This window comes from Cynoglossus semilaevis, chromosome 10 (genome assembly GCF_000523025.1).
Source record: "Cynoglossus semilaevis isolate Cse_v1.0 chromosome 10, Cse_v1.0, whole genome shotgun sequence".
Taxonomy (NCBI): domain Eukaryota; kingdom Metazoa; phylum Chordata; class Actinopteri; order Pleuronectiformes; family Cynoglossidae; genus Cynoglossus; species Cynoglossus semilaevis.
The window spans coordinates 10,034,558-10,058,809 of NC_024316.1; the positions used below are offsets into that span (position 1 = coordinate 10,034,558).

General features: G+C 38.9%; 1 protein-coding gene across 4 annotated transcripts in view; it reads left to right on the forward strand.

Moving 5' to 3' along the window:
• The window catches only part of casz1 (castor zinc finger 1), a 160,933-nt gene that overhangs the window by 50,009 nt on the left and 86,672 nt on the right, over positions 1 to 24,252 (forward strand). For all 4 annotated transcript variants that reach the window (XM_017035821.2, XM_017035823.2, XM_025059741.1 and 1 more), the window contains one exon: positions 18,827 to 18,874. The gene's annotated coding sequence lies outside the window, so the exon portion shown is untranslated. The remainder of the gene's footprint in view (positions 1 to 18,826; positions 18,875 to 24,252) is intronic.

The window sequence follows — 24,252 nt, forward strand, 5'->3', positions numbered from 1 at the left end:
TATTTAGGATGATTGTGGATTAAACAAGAGAAATAAATTATTTTGATTGAAGAACAGACTCTGTTAATAACCGGGGAAATGTGATGCTGAAAGATGTTTTCATGGTCTAGCATGTGAGTCAAAGGTAAAATCCAGCTGGATTCTGTGTATATACTATAATCTCATCACACGGTAGCTCAACATTATCAACTGAAAATTGGCAAACTGTACTTGCTTTTCTTCTACCTTTCCAGTTGCTGAATTAATATTTGTCACATTTTAGTTCTAGGTAAATACATAAAATTCTTATAAAAAGGGAGGGTCTGTTTAATATATAAAAAAACATAATTTGGGTCCAGGTTTTCCCCATCATGAGAACAAAAACTGTAATTTTAAATTAAATAGTAAAATATTAGAGTATTGCAAATATCCTCTAGGTCCTGTGTAAGTTTACCTTGTGAGGCAGCATTGCTGAAAGCTATTATAGTCCTTACAGTTTTATAGTTCAAGAAGAAAAAACGGCTGAACTGAGCCAATTTCCCCCATAGGGTGTAAATACACAAGATGAAAGGTTGTTTTTTTAAAACTGAATCTATATCACGTGAAATTACCACATTAATTTTCCGTCCTTATCAGGACCTTGACAGACTTCACATCTAGTGCCAAATGCGTTCTCAGAAACTTCCAAATCTGGACTCAAATATTCTTCTCTGAACTAATGTTTCAACAAGCAGGGAGGTTTGTCTGCTTCACAAAGCCTGGTTTGAAGCCATAAAGATATCACACGGAGATTAAAAGCATTAAAGCCAATGTCGGTGGATCTTTTTTATTTCACCCATCCGACTCCTAGTCAACATCTCTTTTTGGTTGTTATTAAAGGACATTTGGTCCTGCTTTTAATCTAAACAGGCTGATTGTTGTTTTTATGGACTGGGAAGTGTTTCTCAATTGGGCTTTACTAAATCACCCTTTAGTTTAGCCCTGTATAAAATGGCTTTACTGTGCTCTATCTGCATTTGCTTTGTGACCCTTGGGGTCCCGCACCACACTTTGAGAAACACTACACTGGGGTAACATATCACATACATGTCAGTCATGCTTTATGATTCCTGAAATGTACAGTCCATTCTGGATAGTGCCTAGCACATTAAAGCTGTGGGGTAATGCAAACAGCTAAGTACAGTATATAGCTTCATCCATTAAAGGATTTTAATAGTAGAGTTGCATTATTGATTTTATTTTACTGTGATAAATGCATCACTGATTGAAGGTTTTTCACGTCAAACATGGACTGCATTAGTCCGGCTTTTTTCCCCTGAGCGTTAGTACACAGAGTGGACGCGTGAAAGCCATAAAATCTGTATATGTGACACATAATGCCGACATTACAACAGTGCTACTACAATCTTTTCACGGTGTTATTTCAAAAAGCTGTAATGACTAATCACAGCAGAGAACTATATGAAGTTGGAGTCTTTTACACATTTTATTAGCCGATGTGCGGCACATAAAGTGTACCAACAACACAGTAGAGCATGTAAACATAATGTGCACGTTCAGAATTCTTAAATACAATATTAAGAATTGCTTTGGGTTTAGATGGAACTGCTGCGAAAACATTTATTTGTGTTGATTTCATTTATTCACTCAAATAAACAAATGACAGCAGTAAGGCCTGCCAAAAAAAAAAAAAATACTGAGCTATTACACTATGGAGAAAAATAAACAAAAATAAACACATCTCACATTTGCTTATGAGATGTTTTTTATCTAAATTTGGGATTTAGACGACTCAGAGTGAATGATGATATGTGACAATCAGTCACAGCAATTAGTGTTACTGTTAAGAAGCCTTTTTGTTTTCTCTCACCCATACAGAATGTCACAAATAAATCCTCACTTGCATTTGCATATTAATTGGATCTGAGACGTCAAGCATCTTTCATTAAGCAAAATGATCTGCATATTTGGAGACATAAAATAGTTTATTTCAATGTGGGAAAAGAAGTCATTGAAAATTGACCGCATATGGGACATAAACATGGGCTAATCCATTAACCCTTTACCCCCCCACCTTCCTTACCCCCACCTCTCCCCCCGCTTCCTCATGGCTGCGGTGTGAAAACTAAGCTACATACAACAGGCTGACTCAAAGTTAGACGTAGAGAAACGAGCAAAATCAAGTGTTTGAAAATACTGAAGTGATTACGTTTCTTTACAGAAGCAGAAATAAAATAAGACAATGGATCACACTTCTGCAGTTAGGTATGATTTAACTGAAGCCTATTGTTTTAAAAATATTGAATATTGAATATTGAATATGGAAAAAAATATGTAACTGTGGTACAGTGGGTAGGCATTTGCCTTCCACCCAGAAGGTCAGGAGTCAGAGTTTTGGTGCAAAGGCTATAAGAACTCTAAGTTCTAGTCCTTCTTTCCTAATTGCAGTGTTTCGTTTTGATTTCAGGGGATAAAACTGTGCCATCTTTTACAGCTTGAAAATTACGTCATGCTTCTGTTTGAATCAGCAGTTTTGTTTATCTTCTTTTCGGATTAGGCCTGGAGGGATCTTAACCCCATGATTATTGAAATCCCCCGTGTCATCTACAGTTTGTTTAATAAAGTTATTCTCAAAAGCTCCAACTCCAGCTCCTACTCTGCTAATGACTACTACAAACAGCTGCTAAAAAGTATTACTTGAAGATCAAGTCCCATTGTGTACAGACTGTGTACTTTCAGAGCTAAAGTTCTTTTTCTAGGATTTCAAGTGGTTCCTTAAATGAAAATTAAATCTCAGGACAATAAGACTGCAAAGAAAAATGGACAAGGGAGCAAAAGATTGTCTGAAATGAGTTAGTACAATCACGGCCGACATAAATGGAACGACTGCGTATCCCAAAGTCTCCGTAGTTAGGGTCTAGACTTGTGAATAATTTGATTAGGTTGCACGGGAATATATCTGGAGGATTATGCAAATGTTGTTGCCCCTGTGCAGTATTCTTTTGAACTCTTCAGAACTCACATCTGCCGGGGTCGACAGCTAGACAGGACGGCTCCCTTCATGTTGCCTGAATTCTCAGTGTTGGAGGAAGGTGTTTAGAGGTCGTTTTCAGTACAAACAGCCTTGTCCTAAAAGACCTCTCCTTTCTAAAGAGCTTTAATTTATTTTGTTGATGCCCGTGCAATTATCATTTTCTTTGAGTCAACAATAGCTGAGCTTAGTACAATTATTTTTGTATACTAATTAGCCAGCCTGTGTGCGTGTGTGTCGCCAATAACCTCTTGCAAGCACTGGATATGTAAACACTGGAGCAGCTCTGACCTGTTTACAATATATTTAAGGTTATATCTCCCTCTCCCTCTGTGCCTTCTGATTATGAGATTTTTCCCCCAAGCCTTATTTGGTGTATTTCTGGGTGGGGATGTGTTTGTGTTGAGCACTATGGCAACCAAAGTCAAGGTGACCAGGAGCATGTTGAAGACATTAGATTACCAGAATAGAGGCTGGAGACAATGCAGTCAGCACAAAAACCATTTATCTGCAGCCTGATTGTAGGGATTTCTGAGATCATCCCTGGGCTGGCTGCAGATTTACTCTCATGGTGAGTGTGACCACTCCAATCTTACCTACATACGGTAAACAGAAACACTGGCTCCTGTATATTCTGTGTACACTCAGTCACAAAGCAACGGTAGCAACGGGAGCAAATGGGTTTATTTTCTTTTACTTAGATGTTTTTTTAGAGTTCAGATTAGTTTTAATTTTCACACAACTATGCCTTTATCTAAGTCGCCATCATGAAGTTAAAAAAAAACAAACGTTTTTGCCCTCAAGCTCAGCAAAGCTCTTTTCTCTCATCACTATTCACAAAACCTTCTTGTGTACTAATGTGGTTCAATGCATTCTGTGTATCTTGATAGTGGCTGGTAAAAAAAAACAACAACTGAGGTGCATTACCTTTATCTAGCAAGTGTGTGCATTAGTGTTACTGGAAACTAGAAATGGTACGATGAAAATGTGTTACCTTTTAAACCTGTTATTTATTCTGTAATTAGTTCATTCAAATTAACTAGTCCCTGCCCTGGTTCAAATGTCACTGTAGAAGACTACTGTGATCTCTCAATAAGAATGTTATCCAAAAAGCCTGATAGAGAGTAATACTAATAATGTAATCATTCCATTTGCCTCATAACTCTTATCATACATGAAAGAAGTTTGGATGCTCACAACTCTCATTATTGTCTACTGTGGGTGTCCTGGGCTGATTTGATCCAATACCAAAAGCTAAAATGCTCTAATATTATCAGCTGGTTTAAAATCTGGCAGGCTTGCAGCAGCACATGTTAGGTAACTCTGGCAACTTATGCTTGCTCGTGCACTGTGGCTGCAAGCCTGCGCTCAGGCCTTCAGAGATGAAGTGTTTGGGACTGTGCTGCAGAAGAGGAGGCAGTGGTGCCAGCGCAGTAAAAACTTAATCACTTTGGCAGGCACTGTGGTTGTGGGATTCAGTTGCACTCAACAAAACATGAAAAAGAAAACAAGCAAAATTTTATGGCGTCTAACCTCTAGGCTGGATGAAATCTCACTTCCACATGTTAACCCCCATACTGTGATGGAAATGTGAAATATGGGCAAACTGTGACTTGGTGCTTGTGACAGTTTCCTCTCTTAAAAAAAAAAGGAAAAAAATGAAGGCCTGAAGAATTGACTTAAAATAATCCTGACAAAACCTCCCACTTCCCCCTTTTCTTTTTTTTTATTCTCAGGAATGTATGCATGGCAGTAAGTGGTTACTTTACAAACAGGAAGGATGATACTAGGACATGCTGTAATTATGTTCAAAGATACAGATTCGGCTCAGTTTTTACTTGCAAAACTTGAGCAATCAGTTTTGGAAACTAAAAGAATCCTCTTTTGTGGTTGTCATGTGCTATTGAAAGAGTCTGCTTTGCCGTGGCTTGTGACCACTTGTTGAAGGGGTTGGGAGTGATTTAGGGAGGGCAGCTGGATAACAGAGATTTTATTTATCTATTCTGAGAGCCCTTTATTTTAGCAAGCAGTTCTCAGCTTGCAGTTGCTGCTTTTCATGACTTTGTGGGACATTATATCAATTGTGAGAAATGAGCATGACAAATGGGTTGAACAGCTGAGAGAGTGAATGTGTCAAAAAGTGGAAGAAAAAAAAGGAAAATGTCTTCAACGTCGTACAAAGGGGGCAATCTAGACCTCTCTGGAAGTGCCAAGTACTAATTTTTCCTCTAGTTCTAGGGGAGGAGAAAGCTTTTTTCAAAAGCACACACTAGGACATGGGAAATTTATTTGTTAGCTCCATTTCCAAAAAAGGTAGTGCAACTTTTTAAAAACTTGATTAAATCAAAGAACTGTTGTTTAGGCATTTTTCAATATTGTTTTTTTTTTTTGTACTTACTGTAAATACAGCATTGCTGCAACTCCATCAACATTCAGTGAATATATACATATATTATGTATAGTAGTATAGTAGTTTTAATAAGTTATTAGCTTAAAATATTTTCAAGGTTTGTTTATAAATTATGTTTATGGCATCTTTTTAAAAATGTTTTGGCAACCAGCTCTTTTACTGGCCCTAAATTTAAATACAGTAAAATACCATCAAAAGTTTCACGTGACTCTGCTCAGTAAAACCCCTGCAGGAATAGGAATAAGTGATTGTTCTCTGCTGCTACGTGTGTGAGGATAGATAGGAAGGTGTTATTACCCAAGAGAGGTCAGGGGTCAAGCATTAAGTAAGCTGCCTGCCTGTACGCCTGCATTAGAGATTTCACTCCTGTTGGCCCAGGAAATACTCCTGTGTCTAGTCTAAATAATCAAGGAGTCCTTCAGCCTTCAAATGTAAAAAGGGATAAATAAACACCAGAGACTGATATCAAGAGGACGGATCACTGCAACTGAGTCCACTGAGTCAGAGTGAAGACTTTCCACCGTCATTACAGAGCAACACAGAGGTGTTTACAGGGCGTCCGCAGAAACAGGAATACCAGATTGTCCTTCTGCTCTCACCTTTAGTCCTATTTTCTTACATTCAAAACAATGTTGTTTGACCTTCTACATAGGAACAGTTTGTTTTAACTCCATTCCTCTGAAAATGCACAAAAACAATGGAGGAGGCTTGGTAGGAAGTCACGTCTCACCGTATCAAAACAGATTAGAAACTGAAGAAAAGGCCAAAATACATGAATGTACTTGAACAAAAGAAGCGACAGCGAAACAATGAATCATTTTTCCAGGATGTTTTTGACATTGTTTCACTTCACTGGCACAGGGCTCGTTCATGAAGATGAACTACGTTTATTTTGCTTCTTGTCTGTACACAAGCCCAGCTTCTTTTACAAAATGTACTATATGTATGATGCACACATTATTTTAAGTAGTAGCTGTAGTAGTACTAGTACGCAGTATTGTTGTTGTAGTAGTAAAACTATACCAGAGGCTCTAAATTAATGTGTTTATCTGATCAAACTGCCATTCTTGGACGTTTCTTCCTGGACTCCTGTCAGATTTACTGAAGAAGGACAAAGTGAGGGAAGGCATTATCACACAAACTCAAAATAACTCCAGATTTTCAGACAGTGCCTTATTAGGTTATGAATTCACAATGGAAGGGAAGCTTGCAAAAAAAAAAAGTATTGACAGGTCACTGTTCTCTTAAATCCAAGAGCACAGGACAGCGTAACCTGGGAGAGGGCAGCTGGTTTTACTTATTCAAGACTTTAAATAAGGATTTGCGCTGTTTGATTGACTGTCTCTATAGCTCTGAGCACAAAGCGAGTGAGAAATTACACTTTTACACTGAGAGCCGTCGTCGCTGCCTCAGGCATACGTGACACCTGTCTGCATGGTTCATTGAGTTTTCCTGTAGTGTAATTCTTCCTGAAGCAAGTTATTGGAGTTTTAAACACCCAGTCTTCCACGTACTGTGTTATTATTGTTGCTTTTCTGACAATCAAGCTGAAGACAAAGAGGTTTATTGAAAACTAAAGTAAAAGTAAAGTTAGTTTAACATGTACGAACAGAAAGTAGATTTAATTTGTGTGGAAAAAATAAACATAAAAGCTGTCTGTCCATTCATGGTCCTCTTGTTTTAAAATGCCCTGCCTGTTACACAGCATGCCTGACTGGTGTTTTTGTTCTATTTTTGACTCTTAGAATCTGCCCTTGAAAAGGACAAGAAAACTGACAGTCTGTTTGTGTGTGTGTGTGTGTGTGTGTGGCAGTATGATAGGGTGGGGTATGTGCCGTCACAAGTGCTCCAGTTTAGGAAAAGTGACACTTTGCCTTGAAAGACTCTCCGGGGCAGTTAGATAAGGAATTTAGTGGCTTTATCACAAATGCCACTATTTAATTTAAAAGGGTGAGGCACTTAGGATCTGGCACTGCTCTTTCAGTCTCGTGATAAATTTGCAAGAAAGTGGAAAAGATTGGAGCCTGAGAGCAGATTAGCAGGATACAAATATAGAAGTGACATTACAGTGGGTATTAGTCAGGTGCTGCCCTGAACAAGTGGCTCCTTTCCGATAGGCCAGAAAAGCAGGCCTGATGGCAGACTGACGGTTTTCTTTTCAAACCATATATTTGTATATACTTGTATATAAACATATCTATAAATACGTTACACGTTATTTATAGATGTTTTTATATATTGTTTACAGAAATATCTGCATGAATATAAAAAAATTACCCTAACATATATGGTTCGATCTAGTGCCTGATCTAGCAGAAAGTAGTATCAATTCTATATACAATTTTCATGAATCAAAATAATACGTTCCTAGAGTTGACTATAGGTTTTTGAAATATAAATTTCAGGATTAAGTTAAAATTCAAAAACAATAAAGGGCAACTGTATAAATAGGTTATTCTCATGTCAGTTATACCAAGTGGAGCTTATTTTACTTTTCAGCAGCAAAGACAGTTTCAGTTATGTTATATCCATATCCATAATTTAGTGCAGCATTTTTTCTGAGAGTGCCACAGTGTCAGGCTTATAAAAAGGCCGTCAGCCTTAACCAAAAATACATGCACCACAGCTTCACAAAGGAAACTGCAGTCTGGTGCTGCTGTAGGAGAGACATCAAGTGGATTTAGTTTCCAAAGATTTTTTTTTTTTATGATTGTTATTATTTACTCTGAGAGTTACTTCCGTAACACTGATGAAGTTTAAATTGACGGCTTGTTGTCTGCTTATGCCGACTTCTTACATTAGGCCTTTTATGTCTCTCTGAAACAAAAGTAAAAAGTTAATGGGGAAAATCAGGAACCTACTTACAGTCTTTAGGATAACTGAATGATATTGATGAGTGGATTTTAAACATTGGCTCCAGCTCCTCCCTCAACCTCTGAGGATAAGTGTTGTTGAAAATGGAAAGATGATTGGACTGGAAGTTCATTCTGCCGACAGTTCCTGAATGAATGTCTCTTTTTTATCGTCAATTCAGTAAGACAAAAATCCTCTACCATGACTCGCTTTTATTTCCCTCTGCTCCCCTAACATACATTATTTTGGTCATTCATTTGCTCCTCTCCTCCCTCCCTCTCTTCCTCTGTATTCTCCCCCTTTTTTTTTTTTGCAACAGTTGATGTGTGTTCATCTTGGCACAGCTCCACTCTCTGTTTGATGTGGTTTCCAGAAGTCCTGAACTGCAGTCCCTGGCTACTCTTTCTGTCATCGGCAGACCTGCTGTCTTTTTAGCCTCCATTGACTCCTTTTAACCTCCTCCTACCTTCCTCACAGTGCAGCAGCTGCTTCCCTTCTTACTGCACATTGCTGCATGGAAATGATCTGATTCCCATTATTTGGTTGCAAACTGGATTTTGCTGTGGGCTGCATACGCAAATGTTCTCTCGCACATACAGTACTCTCTCCAGTGGATACATGCACTTCATCATTGAACATCTTCCAGGCTCTGTTCCAGATACTAACATTTCTGAGAAGGTGAATATTTCCCCAACGTTAACATAAATTAGAGACCCTTACATTTAAAAATGTTATGTTCAGATCACAGACTGACGGGGGCTGGTGCCTTTTTTCCCTCCTAATAACATCTAGAACCATATCACAGTTAATCAGCTCTGATGACTAATTTCTGCAGCTGACGTCCACACACTGTAATTTGAGCGATAGGAGGAGGAGGAGGAGAAAGGCAGAGGCAGCAGGATAGTAGCATCAAAGAGGGCTTTGTAGAGGACAGCCAACGACCCTATATGGTCGCCCTTCCTGCATATAGCAGCAGGTTTAAATGGAAACTGATAGGCAGGTGAAATATCCGCTACTTACAGAAAAGATACAACAGTAGGACTGAGGAGGGCAGACAGGACACAGTGGAAATGGATTGGGTCACAGGGCTGAGGAGGCCTTTCTCAGGAAATTAATATTCCTTGCAAAGTACACACTTGGCGACCCTGAGGTCTATGGACAAAATGCAAGAGCAAAAGGAAATCCATTCCTCACTTTTATTTGTCAGATAAAGTCACTGGATCAGAGTTCAGCTTTTTTTCCTTTTTTAAAAAAAATCTCATAACACATTTACACACTATATTTGGAGGTTTGAAGGTGATATTACGACAAAATATTATTTTTCGTCTGAATAATATTCAGTGTATGTTTCAGACTGAAAAATATAGGGATTAATCAATTGGCTGTATTTATGCTGCTGAAGTGAATAAGTATCCACTTTCACCCCCTACCAGCGGAGATGCATATTATTATCAAGTGGACTTCCACTTTGTATCAGATGAAGGCGATGCGGTGAAGGCAGAGCTAAACATGCCCAAGGGGCTGGAGTGAAACCGGTGTCTCATTTTCAGGGACAAACAAACAGATACAGGGAGCAGACATGGCTGTCACATCTCTCTTAGTTCCCCCTGTCACCCCCGAGGGCAGTGGGCAGGAGAGAACTGTGCTGTGGTAATCCTAGGGAAATCTACATTCTGTATCAAACCTAGACCAGCGGGCAAAAATACATGAGAGGGCAAAAACACACACGTGAACCACTTTTCTGAGTTTGGGACACTTTTAAAATGCTGTTGAAATTTAAAAAAATGTAATGTGCTGCATTTAAAGCAACTATGTTAATAAGAGAAAAAAAAACCCCTGACCACTAGAAAACATTTGTTTTCTTTAAAAAAATTATTATATAAAAATTCTATCTAAATAATTTTGTAAGTAGGGATATTAAATATTCCACTTTTACAATCAAAAACATTGTCTATTCTTGCTCAACAGTATGAGGTCACTGTTGTGTGATTGTCCTCTTTGTGATGTTAGGCAGACAGATCCGGTCCTACAGACGGTCAGTGATTGGTGCATTGTGTGGCATATATATATGTGTCTTTTTCATCTTTGGCACATGGGTAATCTGTTTTATTGTTATCTGCAGTGTGTTGTTGGCAACACTTTCTACATTATTATCTATTGTAAATGTGTTTAACAAACAAATTGAACTCTTATGTCTTATGTCTTTGTCTTTTACCTGTTAAATAAATGAGGTTATCTAGATAGCTTTTACTTCATTTTTAAGCCTAGAACTGTGTGAAAATTACATTTGTACAAACATACACTCCTGTACCAACTTAGACCAATATGAAAAAAAAACAATCTCTCCTCTTCTGATTTGACCTTCCAGGCTGAAAAGCAGCAGATTTAGTCCACGGACCTGACTCCATTTTTAACTTTCTCAGATTGATCAGTGATTGCGCTGGCGCCGAGCAGCTGTATAGCTTTACATCAGTGAGGAGGAGGTTTAGCGGTTTTCAATAGTATTTCAGGATATCCTTGCTGCTGCTGCTGCAGTTTTTGGCAGACTAACAGCTGCCACCAGCATTAGTGAACAAGCAGACACGTCTTAATGTTTCCCAGCCCTGGCCTCATGTGTCACATTGACTCCATCCAGCCTAACCAGAGTTGCCATTCACATGGGCTGTGCTGGTGGAGAACGGTGTGAGACCAGCAATTTACAATGTGCCTCTGACTGTCCTTTCATTATGGTATCAGGTCAACAACAGTAAAGTGACTGCCTGTGACGTGGTAGCTGCCTGTGTTTGCCCACAGAAGGCAAACATTGTAGAAAGACCTTACAATACGCAATTTATTATCACACATGAAAAGTGATTTATTACTCTTTTTTACAACAGTCTCTGGACCAAGGGAAATTAGTTATATAGCACTGTTGCTTTTAATTTGACAACACTGCCTTGAATTCACTGAGATGTAAAATTAATTCTTGCAGTTGTTTTCAATGGGACTTTCATGTTTGCCCTGCTCACTGTTAAAAATCACAGAAAAATACAAACGACTGGGCTTGGCTCAGTAACTTCATTGTGCGGGGAAAAGAAAGCCAAACTGGACAGGGTTCAGTGGTTTTAGGCCTTTTGAGGGTTTGTGTGTTAGGATTTATGTATTTAATTACACACTCATTCCACTAATGTAAGTGGGGGAAAAAAAGGAAAATGGATGAAAAGCTCCATCAAGCCTATAAGCTTGTAGTTTCCCTCTAACTGAAAGTTGGCCACCGCTGGTGCTTACTTCCCCTTGAACTGGGCTAATACTTGTCTTCTCCGATTAGGATTAGTACACGTTGGATGGCCTCAGGGACCCGGGACTGGTAATCTAATAAATCAAGATAAAAACTATGAGATTGGTGTACACAGAGCTGGGATTTACTACTGGCTACCTCACAGAAACAGGGATTAACATAGCATTTACTGTTGTAGCCACACACACCAAATGTATGCATAGAGATGTTGGTGAGATAGAAAAAAAAAAAGGAGTGAAAAGAGAGGGCTTTACATCGGCTAACAGGCAGCAAGTTAAACTGGAAGTGACAGGGTCAGGTTAGTCCTCATACAAAAGCCATTGTTCCATAGGCAGATTAAAGGTCTCTTTGACAGATTTTACACTTTTGGATCATGTTCAACATGTTGGAAGTTAATCCTGTCTGTGAGGGGAAGGAGCCTCACAGACAGGTGTGGACGACAGTGAAGACAATGTTGAACAGAAATGTTTTTAGGACATCATACAGTGAATAAACTGCCATGTTTCCTGTGCCACTAATATTAATTTTAAAATAATTGAGTATATATTAGGACTGACATAATTGTCAAATGGTTTGTGACAGACTGCAGTTTTCCGTTAATATTGCCATCATTTGGATTAGCAACAAATGCTAGCAAAAAAACAAGAGTGAAATATAAACATCTACCCGCTGTTATTGGTCTTTCTATTCCAGAAGTATACAGAGCAGAAAGACTAATAATAACAGGATCATATCTGGGAATATTAATTTTTCTTTATTAGTCTGATTAAAAATTTCACATCTGACAGCCCTACTATATATATATATATATATATATATATATCTATAAAAACGTATATATTTGAGGGACTCAAAATCATCAGTGTACAAGAATAATAGCTCAAGTTCTGTATTATTTCAAATTAAATCTATATTATTTACAAAATATTACATAATCGAGCCATAGATAAGTGTGCTGAGGGGACATCCATAGTCAAAATTGTATGTTTGTATTTAGTCTAGTTTATTCTGTGTTAACATTGACTTCTGTCCTTCAGCTGTGATTTATGTTTGAAGAATTATCTGCTGCCCAGAGCTGCTCTTTTTCTGCTGAGCGCTTTCTGAGAAACAAGACTAAAATATCCCCACCTGAAACATGAGCCCTTTCCTATTTTCCTCTCTGAAGCCGGGGTTTCACATAAAGTTTTACATATCAAAAGTGGAATGTCCTTTTATCTCCCTGCATGTCTTGTTAAGCCTTATCAAACCCAGGGAATTCTTTCCATCTCCACATAAAAGTTAGAGCACATCCAAACGACACATCCTCGCTCGTGCAAAAGAGTCATTTTCTTTCAGTCTGAGTGAACTGTTGGCAATATCACTGGGCAATTAGCAAGGAAACGAGAGAGAAATGGAGAAGCCAATTACTTCTGCGAGTTAGCTAAAGGCCATTTTAAACTGTGTGCCCATGACATAATAATGTTTATGGTAAATATTATAGTTGGAGACAGTGAGTGCATGGCGTGAGAGGCGAGGGGAAAAAAAGCATCAATCTCAGATCGAGAATAATTTATTAAGATCTGAGATGCAGCAATTACGTGGAAAGGACCAAAAAGAAAAAAAAACGAAGAAGCCAACTCTCCAGGAACCCCATACATGATTGCAATCTTGATTAAATCCCCCTGGATCTAATGAGTTGATTTTCTGCTGTTAATATTGCATTGCCTGATGATGGATTCGTTAAGATAATGGAACGAAGCTAAAATATAAATGACTCCCTGTCAAGGAGCAGATTTTTGTCATTTTCCGTCTGACACCTCCACCGTGGGGATTTGGTGAGGCCTTTTTGTGTTTAGAACCATCAAGATCTGGAATACTAATTGCTCATGTGTGGACCCTCCTAATGCCTCTGCTTCTCTCTGCACCCCCACCTCCCTCCCCATTGTCTTGGTAAATATCTCCTCTGCATTTCCATACAGAAATAGGGGGCAAGAGAGACTCTCTTTTTCTTGTGAATATCTATTTGTTTTACTACGAATATACCTGTCCAAATGACACATACAAATACAGTAACAAATAAAATTCTTCACTTTGTCAACTATATTTTTTTTCAGCAAACAATAATAAAATGTCAAATTTTCCATGTAAAGCAGCTGGTAAAACTACCAAAAACAACAACACGTAAGCAACCTTCTCATATCGACCTGTGCTTTTCAGATAAATTAATAATGTGGTCTCCCTTTGGTGCCGTGCACAGCAGCAGAGACAGTCTCTCTGCTTTAAATGCTCTGTCACTTAGGTCAAGTAAAATGTCGGACGCATAGAATATTGATCCCGTATCACACATGAACCACAACACCGCATGTCTTATTTTTCTGCAATGTGTGTGTCAAGAAGCTAATGCTAAAAGCATTTGTAATAATGCATAAATTGGCTACAGAGCGAATAGGTTGAGATAATGTGGTGTGGTTTGGTCCATCAAAGAGGAAGTCAGTGTTTTCAGGTCCAAGTAGTTCACAATAGGAGTTACACATCAGGCAGTTCTCAGCCTATAGTGGTGACAGAGGTATGACTGTTGGAAAAGTGAAAATACAAACAGAGGGTAGCATCCTAGCATATGGACAAGCTGAAAAGGACAAGTCTCCTTTGTCCCATACTGCTGTTTCATTGGCGGCAGTATCAACTTTTATTTTTATGTTTTTTACAAAATATACTGTTTAAGACTTAACAACCATTACAAATAGTTACTTTTTGAGGATTGAACACCTTCCTCCTCACCGTTCTCATTTAAACATTACAACAACTGGAGTTTGCCCCCGAATTGAAGATCTGGCTCCTAATGGAGTACATGGAATAGAACTTTATATTTTGGTTAAATTACCATCTAAAATTTATGTAAAATCATCATATAACCCATTTCTGCCATTACACATTCATTCCCAAATAACTTTAACTTAATAGTTCACTCTTTATCTTTATAGAAATATATTTTTATCCCCTGGTCATTTTAGGCCATTTTTCCACCAAGCCCCAAACTTTTTCCATCCCTATCTTGATCTTTATTGTTGTCAGGTTTCATGCTAGGCCTGACCCTTCCTTTGTACTGATTATGATCTTTTTCTATGAGATATTACCAGGGAACTCATCTGATTGGCCCGTCCCCTGTGGCCTTTTCTTCTGTGTGTCACTTTTTGTGTCCTTTAACATGGTTTTACTAAAAAGTCTTTTTTAATCAATCAAGACGGAGGCAGAAAATGAGCTTTGTCATGGCCAGGCCTGGGGTCGTGTGACGCCTGCTCTGCCTGGTGACAGGCCTTCAAAAGGGATAAAAAGGAATATTTTGGGGGGAAACCGGGGGTTTCCATGGCACCAGTACTTGTTGCACATGGATCACCATTCTTTGTTTCCTCATGAGACTGAGGTTTCAAAGGGCTGGACAACAAAAATTAGGCAATGAGGGGACAGCGGGACTGTGGAGGTAGCTGCCCTCCAGCCCCCGACTCTGTCCTCTCCTGGGGCACGAGGAGAATAGGAGTCAAAAGTGACAGCACAAAAAGAGGCCTAGTAGGTGCTGTCAAAAAAATGCATGAGTAAATGGTCAGTTTCTCACCCAGAACATTGAGCACAGACCTACGCAGTGCGTTCTTTTTGTGGTTTCCACTTCATCTAATTACGTTGTCTCATGTTAGATTAAGTCACGTAAACTTGTATGTTTTTGAGTTGATGTGTGGGAAATGAAACCAGGAAACTCAGACAATAGATTGGCAGTCATTACAGCTAAGAGGTTATTATTTTAAACTGTTCCTTTCAGCTAAGTGCCTGTTCCTGTTATTTAAATTTGTAATCCATTATAGACTACTGTAGTGTTTTTTTTTACCTCACACCCCTTAGTTTGAACCTTAACCTGAAATAACCTAACCACTAAGAGTTGATTTATTTACTCTGTATATGATATTTGACTCAAGTCTGTCTTTTACTGTACACACGCTGAATGTTCTTGATTCTAATATCCTCTCACAGTTTTCTAAAGACAGTCCTAAGGTCAGGGTTTTCGCGTGTCAGGATTCCTTTAAGCAATTTGCAATAATTTCCATAGCATCATCACAGCCACCTACAATATCAAACAAGGTTACACACATATGCTGCTCCTCACACATGCAGTCAGAGACATATCGTCTTTACAGATGAGAAGTTTCCATATCATCACACAGAAAGTCGGGATTATCTCGTGGAAACAGTATCTAAATTATGAAAACGTACATGCTTGATTTCTGTTGCTTGTTTTTCAAATTTCAAAAGCAGTTCTTTTTGTTTTACTATGATAGAGAAAACATTTTTAGTCTAGTTTCACTTTTGCGTTATCACACACACACTGTACATTTTTTTATGTTGTCACTCCTTTGAGTTCCTCAACAATACACTGCCAGCCTGTTTGAAAGGTTAAGGCAGCCGGGATATGTTCCTTGATGGGATTTTATCATGCCAGGCATGCTCTGTTTCCTGATGAATATATTAAAAATATTACTGTGCAAACAGAGTTTCTAATTACTGACCTGCTTGCCATTGTACTCTGCGTTCTGTATGCCCCCCCTTCTTCGCCATGCCTTGTTTATTTATCTGCACCAGTGAATACAGAATAGTCTATGCAGTGTCATTTCCATCCACATGAAAATGATTTTGAAAATGCCAATCTTGCCTATTATACAGTGTAATTACTTGTCTGCTTTTTGATTTTTATCATATCTTCAGCCAGTGGGAAGATACAAGGAGATGCTAAACATAGTGAGAGTGCTGGTGAAAAGAGAGAGAGAGAGAGAATAAATACCTTTTGCATTAAAGTATGTGTGTAATAAAGGGTTAACTGCTGCACAAAAAGATGTCATTTGAAACTAAGGCATTGTTTAAGGTGAGAGCATATGATGTCACGTAAGGTAAAACTCAACTCCCTAACCCTGACTGATGGCATTTTTCAGCTGTTATGTACTGCATGTAAAAAGAATTTCACAAAGTGGAAAAGTTAAAAAAACACAGACACAAAATAAAAAGTGTTTAAAAATGTATTATTAGACTTAGACGTAAACAGCAATGTAACTGGTGGGTCACATCCTCTTTCTTTTAAAAAAAAAGAATTGTTTTTGTTTTGGTAACCGATGATTCTCACTGTTGTAGTTTTGTGGGTTTTTTGTAACATTTTACAAAAGAGTTCTGTATCATCACCTTGGTGTGAACTCCCTGATGCTGAGCAGTTTCCACCTCAGGCTGTCATAGCCACAACTATCTTTTCTTGACCATGTCACTGCATATCCTGCTGCAGTTAATGACAAAAGCCAATTATTTTGTGTTATTTTGAGCTAATATAGATATTGACTCAAATGTTTCTGACAAATGAAAACAGAACATTTAGCCAACACACGATCCCAGCTGGCAAAGACTAAGCTTTTGTTGGAGGCTCTTTAAACTAGTGTTGATGTCTGTCCAATACTGTATTTAACTATACATCATGTGACCTCCCAGTCTGCTATTTGCATGAAACTTTTCAGAATACATTTTCTCACATTGTATTTATATATATGGTTCAGTTTCTAAATCTGTTAATATCAATATACTGTGTATACTGCTCGGTACATACAGTATCTGTCAATATACTGTATGTACCGAGCACAGAGTCCTATAGAAAGTATTTTCAAATACATACCCTAGAAAAAAGAAGGAATGTGAACTATGGGCAGATGGATCTTTGACTTTGCATACTTAAGAAGAATTTATGAATGCATGCGTTTGTCTGTTACCTTTTGTCTGCACTCAGCAGGTTTTTCCACTTACTAAGCCAAAAAAACATTACTTTTCATGTTCTTTCTGAGCGTCAACAACACTTGACACGTTATCTAACTGTGCCTTTTACACCACTGGCATCTATAGTGTGTGTGTGCGCTGGCGTGTTAGTGTGTGCATTCTGTGCAGTCGGAAAGTGTCACCCATTTTACCAGAGCATCTGCACTACATCATGGAAAAGGGCAACCCTGTTGTTTACTTGTCTCCCTGCAATGTTGCACAGAGGGTTGATCAGGGGAGTTGATAGGAGCTGCAATTTAAAAAGAGGACACTGCAGCTCCGAACAAAAACAATTAAAGGAAAATGAAAGACGGCCCCCAAGGGTTAAAAATAGAAAATTATCAACATGCAAGCTGGAATCCACTGCCCACCACCACCACTCACACCCCCCTGTTAGAGCCCCCCCTCCCAAACTTGCTGGGCCTGCATTGTTATGTATGATCAGATCTGCCAGTTCTTCCTCTAAGCTCCTTGTCACATTTTGACTTAATGAAGTGCAACTTAGAAGGGAATTGGGTTCATCATGCTAGTCGCACGATGCTCCCTCGTTGTAGCAAACAGGAGTGGCATGGGACCAAAGCGATACAGCGCAAGTCGTTATCATTCCGGTCAGTCTGTTTAACACAAAATTAAACAAAGAACTAATTAGTGCCTCATGAATTAATAACTGCACTGTTGCAGTGAAGAAGTTAGGTTGCCGAGGAGAGATATGAAATAAGTAAGAAGATCAGGTTAGAATTATTATTACTTTTTAGACGGTGGCTGGGCTCTCAAGGTTAGGAAAGTTTCCAGAGGATGTAGGAGTTGAATCTGCTGCTGTCAGGGTCAGTGTATGTCAGTACTGTTCCTCAGTGTAGGGGGAAAAAAAGCATTTTAATTATCAAGTTTATGCTCTGCTCATTTGTATATGTATGTGTTTTTTAATCACTACTTCCTTCTAGTTTTTTGTCCAAAATATTATTTAATTCTTATGTTGCTTTATTTCAACTGGATGGAATTTTCTCTTAATTTTTAATCCTGACACAATAAGTGGAGTTATCCTTTGACTGAAGAACAGCTGTTAAACATATCTACCTAAGTGTCACTTCAAGATTACTGCCTGGAAGTACATCATTGCTGGCAAACTGCTGAAAATGCACAGACATGGTTAACAGTACTCTACAACTGCTGGTCATGCTTCAGTGAGCTTTACAAACCCTAGTCTCCTCCCCCAATCACCAGCCCCCGTCGCCCCCCCAGCCCTGATATCTGCACTGTTTTTATACTGTAAAAAAAATCAAACAGATGGGACTTAACAAAAGCACAGCTTTTACCTCTGAGTCATCTTGACTCTTTCTACATCATGTCAACCACCAGTGATTAGATGACTTGGGTAAATGTATGGATTTCCCAGGACCCTGTGTGCATTTACAATGAAATAATCAGTGTCTGGGGTTTTAATGTTTCTTCTTCTCTCCCTTTCCAGATGAAGTGAGCCCCTGGATGGAGTGACTCCCCAGGAAGAGAAAACGAGGTAGGACAAATCCCCAACATGAGTGATTACTGTCCCCACCATCTCCCCTGTTCATATCTACAACAATATCAGGCATCTTCATTAATCCCCATGGATCAATGTGTCTGGGGGTTGTAAAAATTGACAAATGACTTATTAGAATCCCACCGTTTTATTTTCCAACTGATTAACTCACAGCAATGTCGTACACTACACAGGCACACTGATGTATCTGTTTTTCACAGAGGGCCTCGCTCTTTCTTCCTCTTTCTCTCTCAGGTTGTGTACACTGCTGCAAAGCACCTTGAGCATTGTCTGTTAGAGCTTTAGTGATTTGAAGTACAAGAACAACGAGGTGATTTTGACATAGTGACACAGACGTAGTATTTTCTAACATTGACAATGGCTAAACAGTGTTGTCTCTGAGCTAAAACACCTTAAAAACAAGAAAAACTTAACTACTAATCCTTTTTTTACATTACATTTTAAATTGTTCAGTAACTCTTTGCATAATTTGTTGCAACTTCAGAGGCTTATGTAAAAACCTGAATACCAGCCTGTGGTTACCGTTCACTAATTTTTCCCATTATGATGTTGAAGAACTTTTTCCACAAAAAACACAACTGTTGTTTTCATGCTGTTTTCATGTGTAGAGATGCATTTGTCACTCACTCACTCCTGCGCCATCACAGATCCTGGCTTTTTACCCTGTTTGTCAATAACATTCTGGCGTGTGAAGCCACACCCACCCCTGCTTTCGCTGACTTTGTCAAATGCTCCCTTTGTACTTAACCTAAAAACACAAACCCCTTTTTTTACATTCCATTACTCATCAATGGACCAACTCCAATGTCACCTACACTGGTCGACCTTCTCTGTCTTACGTTGCTTTGCTCCTTACTGTTATAAAGTGTGCTGCAACCATCCTAGCCCTTTATGTTGAATTAAGTATGGGGTATTTCATATATCCCAGTGTGTTCTGGTATAAATGTGAGTGTGAATTTTAATATGTGGCCTAGTTATGGACAGGTGACCAGTCCCTCCCCCCTCCCTGGTCCCCAGGACTGGGATTAGCTCTAGCCAACTGTTACCCTAAAAAGACTTTAAAAAGATAAAAGGACACCTTTTTTGTCTTCTAGTCAAAGGTTCTTTTTGAGAAACACAATTATTAACTGAATGACAGACTTAAGGTTGTTAAGCATTAGTAGAAAAACGTCTTAAAACAAGGTTTGAATTTCCCACCATACAATAGCTGCTCATTGTTGGTACATATGTGTCCCACGTCCAGGTGACATTCAATAAATTATAACTGTGTGTAATATGTTCAGATATTATGTGGGCAACACCCCACGTTGTCATCTGTACAAAATAATTGAATTTCCTCACAGTATGGTGTTTATTACTGTAGCAGATATTAGACACAGACATCTAATTACAGATGACATCCACTAAATTAACAAGAGTATAATAATAAATAAAAAAATCTGCCTTTGTACATTTTGACTCTCTGGAGGACACTAATGACTTGTGACTTGAAGAAACTGGGTTGCTTTTTTTCTCCTCCTAAGATGAAACCTTCAGTGCTAATGATGTTAGCTGGTATGAGCACATTGCTGATGTGGGAGTATGTCAGGAGGATGCATACAACGGCCCTTGCCCCTGGCCTCCTAGTCAAGAGTCATCTAAACATTCAGAAGTGACACCGTGGGCTGTCTCATGTCAAATCAGAGACCCTGGCTATCACCGGGGGTGGCACGGCCGTGAATTGAGGCGGAGGGCTACATCACAATCCTTTGTTTCTGCTGGTGTCACTCACACACTAAAGAGAAGACACACTCCCTGCATCAATCAGAGTCCTAGTGTAGCTCCCTATAACAGGATGATGATGATGATGACGATCCACAGATATCTTTACAGATACACTGAGCCACAGCAGCAGGACAATCAAAGTCATCCATGAGATTCAGACACTAATACAACAGGTTTTTCTGAAAGTGGACCATGAGTCAAGTGTAGTTCAGCAGTGCAGTGTAGCGCAGACATGTCCAAACTTCAGTCTTCACTTGTGTGACCACAAAAGAGCGGCGTAAGAGACTATAGTTGGTTTAATTGGCTTTTGATATATGTTAATGCATATAATGATAAAGGCCAGCTGGCCTCAACACAGGGCTGGCATGACAACCCGCGTCCCCTCCTCACGGCCCCCGCAGACTTCCACGAGGGAACACTCCTAGTTCAGAGTCCCTCACTTCAACAGTGGGAGGAAAATTAAACTGCCAAATTTGTTTTCATTGGTTCCAAGAAAATCCTCCTGAGACTTCAAGGCTTTTAATTGAGCTCAGTGAGCAGAAATCTGTAAGGCTGCTTACCAACAAGAATTGTTGTCTACCGGTTAATTCTTTCAGGTCTCAGTGAAAGATCTGGCAGATTGGGACCGAGTGTCAAATAAACTGCTGCTTTACATGGTGTAAAATTTGTCTTTAGTACTCGAGGTCTGTGTTTAGGTTCTTTTTCATGCGCAGTCCTCCGTGGAAAAAAACAACAAGAAAATTGGTTTCATAACGGCTGATAATTGAAATTCAGAATCACTTTGTTTAGTGTTGTGTTGTCTTTTCAGGGCATGTGAGTAGGAGTGCAATAATACTGTAATAGACAGGAGTCATGGATGAAGGTAAATAAAGCTCACAGTTTGCCCAAGGAAGAGTAATTTACCACAGTGAGGAAAAAAGAGCAACAACTCAGGAAACTAAATTTAGTTTTATTGAATCACTCAGGGCAGCATTACAGCAAAAAATGAGAAGAAGCCTTTTCATTGCTGCACTTCTATACTTTCTCTTCTTTTAATTTTTTTTTCTCCCACTGTGTGACAAAACAAGCAAAGGCTACGTGGAAACGGCAGCTCTGTGTAAATATTTATGATGTAACATCTCCATGTGAATAGACTTTCCTCCCAATCCATCCATCATTACAGGCATATCGTGAAAGCCCACCTCCCGGTGGCGGCTCAGGGCCTTAGGAAGCTCAGACAGGAGTGGCGTGTCCCCCTCTCATTCAAAGTATTTGTTTTTCTTTTGACTGGGGGCAGCCCAGCTGTGAGGGCATTTCATGTGTCAGCCCCATGGTTTTCATTCAGCGCCGACTTCAAAGCCCATTTGAGTCCATTGTTTCTGTGACGTGGCTGCTAGACCCCAAAAATGGCCAAACAGAAAAATGTGATGTAGGTCAAATTAAAGCAGTTGTTGCCTTGAAAAAAAAGTGAAATTCTTATTGCCAGAAAATAAAGCCCTGGTTACCAGCTAACCCCAGCTTTTGTGTCCGCTGTCCAAATATCTGTTCAAGAGTTGAATGAACGTTGGCAAGTGTGAAAATGAGGATTAAGATGAAAAAAGTCTGTCAGAAAATCAAAGTTTTAAATCTTTTTGGTTGCTTTTTTGTAGTGGGGGGGGGGGGTTACATTCTCTAGCTCTTGTCATGTCAACTTAAGATTATTTAAAATTGGAGGCTGAAACATGTGCCTCTGTTTTGATATTTCTCACCTTACATGAACAACTCTGACTTGAGCAACATTTTGAAATGCCACTCATGTCTTCATTTGGTCCCAGCAGAAGTGGGATGAAGGCTGTTTGGTGTGTGTTCTTTAAGCCTTACAGTCCTAAATAATGTGAAGGTGTAATAGATTTACGAGGTTTGTGAGTGTTTGCAGAAGTAGGTATGTCTACTGCCTTACCTAAGTGGATTACAAGGTTTTAGGCTTTTCTCCTTGCACAACTTATCAGCAGAAAATAGGCGTTGCAGACGTTAGCGAAATATTGCCACCCAGACTCTCATAACATTATCATTAGCCACGGAGGATTGCTGAAATGTGATTAATATATCATCATTTTGACAGAGTGAGTCTGAAAAGGTAATATGGATTATTACAATGGTTGTAAAGCTCAATACTGGCGTCCAAGTTTATCCATTTATCTGTAATGATGAGACTCCTTTGTGTGGTATAGCACTGTAACATCTATCTAAATAACAAAAGATATCTCTCCCATACACAGTTGTTATGCTGTTAATATTCAGTCTGTGCAACAATGCATATGGGAATAGAGTGGAGACAAAACTTGACTCAGAACAGTGAAAAAGTCCATAGAACATCATGAGAATTATGAATCGATGTCCGAGCCTCCAGTGCTGGGCACTTGTTTTCCTTGGCTGAGGTATCTTATTACCCTCAAAATAAAATATTACTACTGTATTGTTCAATTACAACTGGTCGAGTGGTGGATGATGCAATTCCCTCTGTGAGAGCTTTTTTCTTCTTCTTTGTTTGGGTATACAGTACACTTTGTGTGTTTTATTTAGTCGGCCTTGGATGATACTGAATAAATGCCGTTTTTCTGTCATTTCAAGTGGCTCTTTTCTCTCGGTAGATCCATTCAAGCTTTCAATACCTTTTCTCCCCTCTCCTCTCCTGTCTCTTTTTTCCACGAGCAGGAGGGTTTTACTTTACTCCTTTGTCATCCTAATTGATTGCATTAACCTTTTGAGTATTGAATTTCCTGTGCATCACGCCGAGCACAATGTGGAATATTATCATAATCCCTCCAAGTAATGGACACAGGGCAATCAACAATGCTTTAGGAAAAGTACATCTTTGAAAGATGGAGCATCATATTATTTTCCATCCAAAGACCTAGACAGGAGGAGACTGTTGAGCTTTAAGAAACTTTGCCAAGGTTTTTTTTTTTTCCTTATTTGTCATACAAGTCAGAATGGCTGCTTTTAATCTATTCTGTGTGGGAAACGTAAAAAAATCAGCATCCTGTTGAGATTAAAATGAATAATCTGGAAGAACACTTTTTTTTACATCAGGTAAGTCATTATTTTGTCAACTATTATATATTGGGCTGGTTGCCCACTAACAATTGTAGTTGTCCTTTGTGCAATACCTAGCTAGCTTGGTTTTAAATCTCCCTGTGTCTTTGCTATTTTTTTTCAAATTATTAAGATATTAGTCTGGTTTCCCACATTGTAAGCAGGAGAATCAGAAGTCAGAAGGTTGTATGGCATTGATGCTAGCTGGAAGATCAACACAATTTCACCTCTTTATACTTTGCTTAGCATCACTGACGTGAGGGTTCACAGACCACAGATGATTCAAATACATCCTGCCTGTCTGTTCCAAAGGTTTGATAAGTTGTTATTTGTCAAACAGTATTTGTGGAGATTAAGGCTTTTGCAACCGCGTTCTTGTTGTTGCAGCGAAAAACTAAACACAACTATGAGACCAGAGTAGTGGAAGGCAGGTCAATATTGACTCTCTCTGGGACGTCATCATCTGTTCACAGTGTTTTAACCAAACACAGGACCAAGTAGTATATATATATATATATATATATTTCTATATATAT